The 12667-nt window shown below is 37.0% G+C and overlaps 1 protein-coding gene across 6 annotated transcripts in view; it reads right to left on the bottom strand.

Annotated features, from left to right (window-relative positions):
* The window catches only part of SLC20A2 (solute carrier family 20 member 2), a 115172-nt gene that overhangs the window by 94814 nt on the left and 7691 nt on the right, over positions 1-12667 (bottom strand). The window lies entirely within an intron of this gene.

Below are 12667 nucleotides of genomic sequence, written 5' to 3'. Positions count from 1 at the left end.
GCAGTCAGTATTCAGAACAACTGTTTTTTTAAATTTCATCCTTCTCCTTCTCCCAACTTTTTAAAAAGGGCTTTACCTTTATCAGTTATTATAAGGCTAAAAGATACATTTGGGAAAACCGAAACATATCAACCAGCTGATGCCTGTCCCACCCATAAATTATACTGTCCTTATGTGAACTTTTGATGCCCAAGTATGTTACCTAAACCCACAGCTTTCATAACCCTTCACATATTAAAACAGTATTTGAAGCTTTACCCTAACAATGCCTGTGAGACAATGAGTGGTTTTTTGAAAACATCTTAGGATTTCCAAACATAATGTTGGAAGACAGAAGTGCCAGCACTGCTCTATCAAGTGGCTGTAATGTTGCCAGACATCGGTCAATTAACAGACGTTTTGATTTTTCAGGCTAGTCCTTGTAATTATTTTAAAAATTCAACATCTACCAGATTGCAAATAACTGATAAAAAGAAAACCCATTACTTGAAATATCACTCCCATTCAAAGTTAGTATTTGAGAACAGTGGTATACCCTACAAGAAAAACGTCAATAAAATATGAAAGGGAATTCATCAAGAAAATAAAATTAATATTGATTGAAAACACGTTATATTGCAGAATATATAAGATGGGATTCTATACTTTGGACTCATGATGCAAATTACACAGGAAGATAGATTTCTTAAAAGGCAATGTATATCACTTATAATGGTTGGCATTAAGAAATAACTGCCTTTATATATCTACAAGTACAGACTGCACTTGTATGTACAATGGTGCGTTAAAAAAAAAAAAAAATTTCTTATCCAGCAATCATACTCCTAAGCATTTATCCCAGGGAAATGAGAACTTATGACCACACAAATACCTGTACACAAATGTTCACAGCAGCCTTATTTATAATAGCCAAAAATTGGAAACATCTCTAATTGCCTTCAACAGGTGAATGCTTAAACTGGTACAGCCATAACATGAAAGACTACCTGGCAATAAAAAGGAATAAACTAGTACTCATAAACTCAACAACTTGGATGGATCCAAGGGCACTATGCTGAGTTAAAAAAGCCAGTCTGAAAAGATCACATACTACATTGACTCCACTTACATAATCTCAAAATGACAAAATCAGAGAGAAGGATAGAAGATTAGTAGTTACCAGGGGTTAGGGATGGGGGTGGGGAAAGAATGGCTATAAAGGGGTTAGCAAGATGAAACTCTGTGGTGATGGAAGTGTTCTATATGGTCACTGTGGTAGCAGTTATACAAATCTACACATGTGCTCAAACTGCATAGAACCACACACACACACACAATGTATCTGTGCAAAACTGGTGAAATCTGAATAAGCTCTGTGGATTTCCTGGTTTTGATTCTGTACTAAAGTTATATGAAGTTGGGGGAAACTGGGTGAAGGGTCCATGCGACCGCTATGTACTATTTTCCCAACTTCCTGGGAATTGATAATCATTTCAATCTACAATCATTTCAAAACAAATAGCTAAAAAAAGGTTTTCAGGAAATTGTGATGGGAGTCACTCATTGAGATATAAAAATTTTTTTCTTGCTCTAAGTGAAGGCATAAACAAGTAAGTGGAAGAAAAATTAAAAAAAGAACAGGAGAGAATAATATTAACTAATATTTATGGAACATTTATTATATGCCAGGCACTACAGCTTATCTCATTTAACCCAACAAGCTAACAATCCGACGCAGTGGTTGCTAATTAATATCCTCACTTTTCAGATGAGAAAACTGAAGAACCAAGAAGTAACTCAATCAAGGTCACACAGCTGGCAAGTAGCAAAGATGTCAAAGTCAAGAAAGGCAATTTCAAAGCAAAGAGGATTTTAAGAGAAAAGTAGTGGTGTAAACAGTTAAGTGCTTGACTACTAGCTTGAAGGTTGGCAGTTTGAACCCAGCCAGAGGCTCCTGGGAGGACAGGCCTGGCAATCTGCTTCCAAAAGGTCAAGACCTTGAAAATTTTATGGAAAAGTTCTACTCTGCAACACATGGAGTTGCTATGAGTTGGAAGCAACTCGACAACAACAACAACATGGTATCAAGAAGAGATTTAAAACTTTGCTTAAAATCAGTAGAGTAGATGGAATGCTGGAGATGAATCTTAACATACCCACATTCACAGCATACTATGCTGAACCCTGTCATCCAGGAACTTAAAATCGACGATATACAGCATCCTAGGAGAACCGAACACACTTAGCCAGACCTGTATTCAATCTGTGGTTATTTTTATTAATCTTTCTAGTTTTGTTTAGAAACTAGAAGAAAATTAATATTGGATAAAGATTTCTCCTCTTCTAAAGTACTTCACTGAATGGAAATAATAAGTAAAAAAAAAAAAAAAGAGCCAAAATTCAGAAATAATACAAAGATGGCACTCAAAATGGGAGGAAAATAAAGCTGACTGACTCTAGCAAAGCCTACTCATGAAAGAAAACGGCCAAGTCAAGTCAGTAGTATTGTCAAACTCAAGGTAGAAAAGCCTAAATTAGGTTAGGTTAAAACATGAATCTACATATAATGAACAAAACAGGCTAGCAAGATGAATACTTATTTGCAATAAAATAGTTTTAAATTATGCAATTAAGATTGGCTTCAGTCTGGATTAGAAAACACAAAAGGAAAATTTCTGTCCTTCTAGCTGACCCATCTCCAACTTAGATCATCATGTATGTCAAAAAACAGAGGCATTTTAGAATAAATTCAATGCAAGTAAATGGGTATTTAAAAGGAAGTTTGCTAGTCTGGCTACAAAGCCTCTGAGACAGGGTTGTTTTTCTAGAGGAATATCATCTCATTTAATTTTAATTTTAAAGATCAAGTGAAGTCCCAGGAGAAGACGATATTGAAAACATTCGGCGTATTAATCACCCTTTCAAGTTGTAGACAGTCTAGTAACCCACTTTAAAGTGTTGCTTCAGCAGAGTAATTGCTATCTGTTCTGCCCTTGGGATCGTCTCTGAGATCAAAAGTACTTTCCTCTAAATCATCCGCTTAAAAGCAAATGCAAGCGTAGTGATGTCATCAAAATGTGAGTTTTCTTAGAAGCTTTGTGAAGTCCCAATCCAGGAAGCAACATTCAGGAATTCTACTCAACAATTAAAAAAAAAAAAACTGAAAAAAAAACTCTTTACTGAAGAATCTGGAGTGGTATGGCTCTACCACTGTACTTCCACGCACAGCTTCCATTAATCTGATAAAATCTGAAAAAAGAATTCTTGTTGTTGTATGTCCTTGGAATTTCTTCCCCTTGAGTAGACAAAGTAAAAGTTGAGAACGGTAAAAAAGCAAATATATATATAATTCAGAGATATCTGTCATATAATTTTTATTGCATCAGAGGTTATTTTTTCCAGGTAAGATCCTCAAATTTTGGTAAAAGCCATAACCCAGGTCATTTTCTCTCACAGATTCTTCTCATAGACTCTCACTCAAGGATTATACCAAGGAATTGTGTTTTCATTAATGCCAAATTCTAATCCACAGTAAGTAAAAATTCTGGAAGTTTTAATAAATATCTTTGAATAGAGATGCTTTTAGGATGTGAGTGTACAACTACGTTTTTACTTTTAAAAATAAGAGTTTTTATATTTTAGAATATATTAAATACTTACAAATGAAATGCTTTAATGTCTGGGATTTGCTTCAAAAATAATACGATGGAAAAGGGGAGTGGATGGGAATAAAATAAACTAGATTTGCCACAAATTGACAGATAAAGTACTGGGTGATGGGGACATGGGGATTAAATACGCAATTTTGTCTTCTTTGATACATATTAAACATATAAAAAGTTTGTTTGACACAGAAGAAAATATTCCTTGATGATTATAAAGGTGGGGAGGGAATAAGAGGGGTATTCACTAATTAGATAGTAGATAAGAACTATTTTAGGTGAAGGGAAAGACAACATACAATACAGAAGAGGTCAGCACAACTGGACTAAAGCAAAAACAAAGAAGTTTCCTGAATACAACCAAACACTTCCAAGGCCAGAGTAGCAGGGATGGGGGTCTGGGGACCATGGTTTCAGAGAACATCTAGGTCAACTGACATAACAAAATGTATTAAGAAAATGTTCTGCATTCCACTTTGGTGAGTGGTGTCCAGGGTCTTAAACACTTGCAAGAAGCCATCTAAGACACATCAATTGGTGTCAGCCCACCTGGAGCAAAGAAGAATGAAGAACACCAAAGACACAAGGTAAATATGAGCCCAAGAGACAGAAAGGGCACATAAACCAGGGACTACATCAGCCTGAGACCAGAAGAACTAGATGGTGCCCGGCTACAAGTGATGACTGCCTTGACAGGGAATGCAACAGAGAATCCCTGATGGAACAGGAGAACAGTGGACTGCAGACCTCAAATTCTCGTAAAAAGAGCAGCCTTAATGGTCTGAGACTAGAGGGACCCTGGAGGTCATGGTCCCCGGACCCTCTGTTAGCCCAAAACTGGAACCATTCCCAAAACCAACTCTTCAGAAAGGGACTGGACTGGACTATAGTAAGACAGAAAATGATACTGATGAGGAGTGAGCTTCTTGGCTCAAGTAGACACATGAGACTATGTGGGCAGCTCCTGCCTGGATGCGAGATGAGATGGCAGAGGGTGACGGGAGCTGGTTGAATGGACAGGGAGAATACAGGGTATAAAGGAGGAGTGTGCTGTCTCCTTCAGGGGAGAGCAGCTAGGAGTACATAGCAAGGTGTGTATTAAGTTTTTGTTTGAGAGACTGACTTAATTTGTAAACAAACTTAAAGCACAATAAACTTTTTTTAAAAAGTTTGTTTGAAAATTTCCTTGAACCGGATGTAAAACATACCCACAAAACAAGGAATTCTGAGACTTATGAAGAAATCTAGGTTCTTGAATACTTCCACCACTGCCTAATCCCAGGGAAGCCATCTGATGTAAACGGCACCCCACCTTCTATTTCTAGAATGGAGGGATGGAACGTGATGGTCTCCAAAGGTTGCTTCCAGCTCTAAAATTTGTTTACTCTTCGAGAATTCTGTTGTTTTTTTTTTTTTTTTCAAAATGAGTTTAAATACAATTTGTTGATTGTAACTGATCTAAACTGAGATGGCAACAGGTGTCTCAAAACAATGCGTGATCTCAAAGCAGCTCTTCAGGACTGCTGGTACCATCAAGCTCTGATCATAGGAAACAAGAAAACAGAAGGCAGGCAACTGTGGTGATAAAAACACCACTGTTTTCTGAAGCGAAACAGAGGAAGACCCTCAATGAAATGGACACAGTTGCTGCAACAATGGGCTCAAACTGTGAGGATGGCACAGGACCAGGCGGTGTTTTGTTCTGTTGTACATAGGGTCAACTATGAACCGGAAGGAACTCAACAGAACCTTACCAACACCTGTAGGTAAAGTGAAAATTCCTCAAAAACCTGCTTAAGATATGTCTAAGGACAAAAGTCACATATACATAAAATTTAAATAGGCAGACTATTTAATACTGCTATTTACCTTGAATAAACTATTAGACAGTTTCATAAATATGTCTTCTGAAGATCACTCATTACAATACTGTTTATATAACGGTAAAAAATCTGATACCGAAATTACCATCAATAGGGGATTAGTTAAGTAAATCAGGTACATCCTTACAGTGGAAAACTATGCAGCTATTTAAGCAATAAAGACATAAACGAACAATGGGGGTATGACAGACACAGAAGCCAACTGAAAGAGCACCCAATGGCCAAAGCTGGAACAATATGGGCAACAAATAAATAAAGTAGTATTAGATTAAAACCCAAAATATAAAATAAATATTCATTTGTCTACACTGATACAAATGACTGAATAAAGAAACAAACGGGGGAGAATGGCTAAATCTCCTATGTAGAAAAATTCCAAATAATTTATCTAAATACTCTGTCCTTAAGGAGGCACAGCCTAGGTCCCATTCCTTAAGTATGGCTGCCTTCCTTCCAAGAGTACAGGATGCAAAGGGGAGAGAAAAAACGGGAACTTTACAGAGGAGAAACCTGACAAACTCTACCTTAGCCAGGTGATCAAGGCGAACATCAACCATGGTAAGTTATGTTGATAGCATGTTCCCTTGATACGATGTGACGAAATGGCATTAACCTCTCCGGTCTTCCTGTCAAAAATCATATAACCCTACTCTAATCATGAGAAAAATATCAGGCGAATCCCAGTTGAGGGACATTCTACAAAACACCTGGCCAGTACTCCTCTAAACTATCAAGGCATGAAGACTAAATGCAATGTGGCATCCTGGATGGGATCCTGAAACAGAAAAAAGGACAGTAGATAAAAAACTAAGCAAATCTGAATAAAGCACTGACTTTCTTTAACAATAATGTATCAATATTGGTTCATTAATTTTAAGAAATGTACTACACTAATGCTATTAATTAGGGAAACTGGGTATGGGGTGTATGGGGACTTTGCACTATCTTTGCAATTTTCCTGTAAATTTAGAACTGTCCTAAAATAAACTTTTTTTTATTTTAAAAGTAAATTTAAAAAATGAAGATATAAACATGATAATAAGGAATGATGGCCAAGATATACTATAAAAGGATTTTAAACAACATGCAAGCTATCGATCTATTTTTCTTTTAAAACAATATGTATATGCATGTATATATCAAAAAGTCTAGAAGACTATACAACAAACTCTTAACCTCTGGCAGAATTAGTGGTGATTTTCATCAGCCTCCTCTGTATACCTTTCTGAATTATCTGAATTTTTTTTTCTAAGCATTGCTTATTTTTTTTACATCAGGCCTTATTACTTTTGTAATCAGAAAAAAAAGGTTATTTTACTTTGGAAAAAAACCATGTGTAGAACACAGAATTGACCGCCCACTCCTTAGCTCAAATTAATCTGCATTTATAGAACAGCTAAATCTTAACTTTTCAAGGGGAAATGTTAATTTTAAAACATGGTATAGAAAAGTGGGAAACCCTGGTGGTGTTGTGGTTAAGTGCTATGGCAACTAACCAACGGGTCGGCAGTTCGAATCCACCAGGCAGTCCTTGGAAACTCTATGGGGCAGTTCTACTCTGTCCTATGGGGTCACTATGAGTCAGAATCGACTCTACGGCACTGGGTTTAGTTTTGGTTTTTATAGAAAAGTGGTTACAAGAAGGGAATTTAATCAGTTAGATTAAAATCCTGGTTTCATTGCTTACTATCTATGTGCCCTTGGTCAGTTTCATAACCTCCCTCTTCACTTTAAAGTGGCACAAGGTAATACAACAAAACTACTGATCTGCAGAACAGGCCTAACAGATATACATATTCATTTATTCATTCGCCCATTTGTGTCATGCAAACACATACTGTATTAACATATATGTATACATACCAAAACCAGACCAAACCTGCTGCCATCAAGTCGATTCCAACTCATAGCGACCCTATAGGACAGAGTAGAACTGTCCCATAGCGTTTCCAAGGAGCACCTGGTGGATTCGAACTGCTGACCTTTTGGTTAGCAGCCATAGCACTTGACTACTACACCACCAGGGTTTCCACGTGTATATACAGAAAATATAAAATATATTGTATAACATCAACTTTTATTAGAAAAATTGTATTAAGTAAAATAATAATGAGTAAATGTATGTCAACAGCCTGGCCCTATACAGGCTCCATAATGGTAACTATTATTGCTATCAATAATACTAATAAATAAAATTCAAGAAGAAATAAAACACTATCAGGAAAAAATTAGGTTTCTAAAAGAATAACTAGGGGAGAGCAGTGAAACACAAAACCAGTACCTCAGTTCATTCTACAACACCTGTAGCAATTGCCCAAACACATCTGCCAACTAGGTATTTATTATGGCCATGAAACATGTCATTGTTAACATGTCTACAGGACTACTGATAATCTGTCACAGAACACAAATGAAAGCCACTTTTCTAATTATAAGCAACTTAAGCTAAGTTTTGGAATATTTATACACCCAGTTTTTCTTTCTATGGGAATACAGTTTGCCTATCTATGAATTTGTAATGTCAATGCAAACAGTTGTTGTGTGCCCGTGAGTTGATTCCACCTTATTGCGACCCCACAGGACAGAGTAGAACTGTCCTATAGGGTTTCCTAGGCTGAAATCTTTACAAGAGCAGACCACCAGGCCTTTTCTCCCCTGGAGCGGCTGATGAGTTCAAACCGCCCACCTTTCAGTTAGTAGCCTTGCGCTTACCCGTTGTGCCACCAGGGCTCTCTATACAAATTAGCACATCAAATACAAATTAAGCTACTTAAACTTTTTGATTGTAAACAAGGAAATTTAAAAGAAAAAGGCTTTAAACAAGACATATACTTCAGATATCATCAAAATCCTGAACTGGCAGTTCTATGTCAACACTGACATTTTTTATTACTCCAGTTATAACCCTATAACACACAAAATTACAATAGAACAGGTAAGTCTGACCATGATATGAACTAGTGAACTATTTACAATATGGCCAAGCCATTAAGTCAGGGGGATCAATTTCTTTCAGGCGAAGAGTTTAACCAACCTGATTTATGCTATGGTTTTTTTTTCAGGTTATAGACCCTTATATTAAAGACCTGCTAGGTTTAGAAGAAACTAAACAACCTTGAACAAAATAATATTGAATCTCTGTACCATTTTCTTCTACTGTACAGTTTGGCTCTGTTAAAGAAAGTTAATCTAATCAACATCTTTTAAAATAACAAAAAGTTAACTCTGCTCAAGTCTCAAAAGCACAGACATAATTCAGGAGCTATAGTCAGGTGAGTACATAAAACGGAGTATTGGAATTACCACTATACAAGGACTGTTTTTATAACACACTCCATAATTTCTGCATCTACAAATTCTTGCTCCAACTCTTTTGAAAGTAGTCATTATGGAAGCCTATTCCAATGATGTTGACATTCGTCTTGCTGAAAAAGACTTCAGAAATCTGTGGCATATTTTCATCAAATATGCTCAACTGGGGCAAATTTTAAATTTTCTGAGACTGGATTTGATTTATGGAAAGAGGCAAAAGTCATTGTGAGCTACATCTGGTAAATGGATGAAGCCATAAGTAAATTTTTGATTTATAAAAAAAAGGATTGATGATAAGGTAATAAGATTGGTTTTCTTAAAAACGACAGAAACAAAATAGGAAGTCCATTCATTTTGAGTGACAGTAGTGTCTCTGGAATTAATGTATAACTCCTCAAAACGAATATTCTTTTTTCCTATACTGTGTTCTCTGCCATTTGTTTAGTTCTCCAAATTCTAAACAATAATTGAAGGAAGAAAACAGTGGCACCTTATACTATTTAATCCACACAGCAACACTACAAGATAGGTGTTATCACCGTTTCACAGATGAGACACTAAGGGGCTCATTGCTTTTAAATAACTTGCCCAATTCATACAGGTTGTAAGGGGTAGAACAGGGATTATTACCTCACAGAATTTATATATATCGCTGCTTTCTAGTCTCTTGGGTATAAACTGGTATATAGCATATACTGGTATATGAGTCGAAATAGACTCGACGGCACTGGGTTTGGTGTTTTTTGGTTTGGTACATAGTATATATACCAGTATATACCCAAGAGACTTGAAAACAGACACATGTACAACAATGTACACTGCAACACTATTCCCAAATGCCAAAACGTGGGAACAACCCAAATGTCCATTGACAAGTAGATAAACAAAATGCGGTATATACATACACTGGAATATTACTCAGTTATGAAGAGAAATGAAGTCCTGATACATGCTACAACACGGATAAACCTTGAAAACATCATGCTGAATGAGGTATGTCAATCACAAAAGTACAAATATTGTATGATCTCATTCATACAAAATATCTAGAATAGGCAAATGCATAGAAATCAGAGTTTAACAGTGGTTACCAGGGGCAGGAGGAAAGGGGCAAGTGGAGTCATTGTTTAGGAAGCAGTGAAGTGAGTTTATGGTGATGGAAAATTTGGCAACAGATATCGGTGAGGGCTGCAGAACACAACTAATGAAACCGATGTCACTGAATCATACATGTGAGAAGTGTCAAGCTGGCAGATGTGGTATATACATTTTTACAACAACAAAAAAAATGCATTTATATACGTGGACCTGACTTTTTTGACCTATATTTTCTAACTCTTCCAATTAATCTGTTCCTATTGCAGCTTCAGTGTGTGTGTGTACTGTAGCATTTGCCACACTGTATTGCAATCATTCACTTATCAATATCCCCTGCTCAACCACAAGCTACCAGAGAGACTGCACTATCATCTTTCCCAGAACACAGGCCAGTACTCAGCACGTCACATAAATTCCTTGTTAGGAGCCTAACTGTGGCTTTGACACCACTTTTAGCAGCTGCTCGTGGGCAGTGAATATTACAATACCGTTTCTGGTCCATCAGCCACTCCTTTAGCTATAAGACATCCCAAAACACCACCAAAACCAAGGAAGGCTCAGGCAGAAAGAATATTCAATAACGGTTAACCTCAATTTGTAGGACTGTTCTTAAAATCTTATTTAAACACTACAATATGTGCTGTATACCAAAAAACAAAAACCAAGCCCACTGCTGTCCGGGCGACTCTGACTCATGGCGACCCCGTGTGTTTCAGGGTAGAACTGCTCCATGGGGTCACAGGGTGTTCTTGGCTGCAATCTTTATGGAAGCAGATTGCCAGGGCTTTCTTCCACTGCACCGTTGGGTGGGTCTGAACTGCCAACCTTTAGTTTAGTAGTCAAGAACAAACCTTTTGCACCACCCAGGAATCTTACGTGGCGTACAGGGTTTTTTTTTCTTTTTAAACTTTAATAAAGCTTACATCATCATTCTACCTCAGGTGATATACACTGCAGAAAACTAAATTACAAGACAGCATCCCATTCACAGTATATACAAGAATAAAGGAAAAATATAAGTCAGTGTAAATCATTAACGGCATAAAGTTATAATAAAGCTTTACCAAAAAACTTAGCTACAACTAGTGTCCAGAAGGGGCAAGACCACACAATTTATATACTTTCCCAGACAGAAACTAATAGGATCAGTTATTAATGGTATTTTAAGAATGTTACAGCATAATTACAAAATGATAAACGTTAATACATAAGCAGACATCCAATCTCTTAAAATAAAACGAATATTTATAAGATTAAGTCTGTGTTTTGCTAAACATAAAAAATGTTTTGCAGCTAAATTTAATGGAAAGTGTAGCAATACAGATGACCCAAACCTAAAACTAGGTAACAGAATTACTGATATTTTTTATTCCTTTAGGGGACCTTTAACCTAATAAATGTTCACTGACTCTGCAGTCTTTACGAGTGCTTACCACCCCCTCCACCCCCACACAGCTGCTCTGGACACCTTCTGTAACCCAGCAAGACAAAGGAGTTAATTCAAATGTCACTGATTTATTAACTGTCCTTGAATAAAGAGTTAAAATGATAGTATCACAGGACAAACTTGTCTCTCATAAAGTAACGTTAGTCTTCTGGAACACCAGTCTGTTTCTTCCAGGCAGAAAATGCAGAAAGCTCAGGTTTTCCAAGAAAAGTTAACAATAACTGACCCATGCTGGCTACCCCGCAAATACACAGCAAGGATCTGCATTCAATGCAAATTCTGTCAACAAATGCATCTAAGGGTGCCTACTACCCAGGGACAAGGAAAATGGAAAAAAGACCTCAAGAAGCAAACACACAATGGCTAAAAAGTACAGGAGGAAACAAGGCCAGGTTAGAGATGAGAAGGAATCAGAGCTTGATGAAACACATGACAGATCAGTGAGCTCCCCAGGAAGAAGAGGACTGAGGTGGTGGGAGAGAAAGGACCACCAATGACAGTGGGTGCGAGTGGAATGAAAAGGGACAAGAGGTGAGACGTGGAAGAGAAAGGAACGAGAGCTGACAGGAGCTGAGTTACAGGGGACAACAACAGGAGTGCAGGGGACAAACTAGGACAGAGGCACACCCAAGCAAACAGAGTGTAAAGACAATAGAAAGCATTTTAAATGGAAAGTTGAATCACAGAAAGGCAAACACAAATAAACCAAACAAGAAATTCTGGGGAGGCAAGAAGAAGGTAAAAAAGGGAACAGGTGACAGAAGGAATGAAGCAAAACAGGCCTACTGGGGAAGGAAATATTAAAGACCAAATGCTTTATGGAATTTTACTTCATTCAACTAAATTAAGTTAAAAATCTGTCCTTTTGCTTATATTCCCCCTTGCTGGTAAAACCTGATTTATAAGAACAAGAGCTTTCTTTAATTTACAGAGGAGAAAATCGTTAAGGAGGTCAACTGACAGTCACAAGCGCTGAAAAGCAATAAAGTGGACTCACGTCAGTTATTCTCTTAAACTTTAATTCACAAATTTTATACTGAAAATGTGTACATCCATCTTACAGATTACTTAATGACTGATTGTTTCATTTGTTAATCACAAAAGGTTCTCACTGGAATATGCACTTGCTCGCTCAGCCTCTTGTTCGCTCTCTCTGTCTCTGCTTACCATCATCTGGAGAATTTCCTGCTTCTTAAAACGCCCCCTCCCAAAGGAAAGGACAGGATAAGAAAGTAACATTTAATCAATATTGCTACTTCTAAGCACTTCTAAAAAGAAGTATGATG

This window comes from Elephas maximus, chromosome 22 (assembly GCF_024166365.1).
Source record: "Elephas maximus indicus isolate mEleMax1 chromosome 22, mEleMax1 primary haplotype, whole genome shotgun sequence".
Taxonomy (NCBI): Eukaryota; Metazoa; Chordata; class Mammalia; order Proboscidea; family Elephantidae; genus Elephas; species Elephas maximus.
Note: the sequence above shows the minus strand (reverse complement) of the source record. Positions and strands in the feature narration are given on the sequence as shown.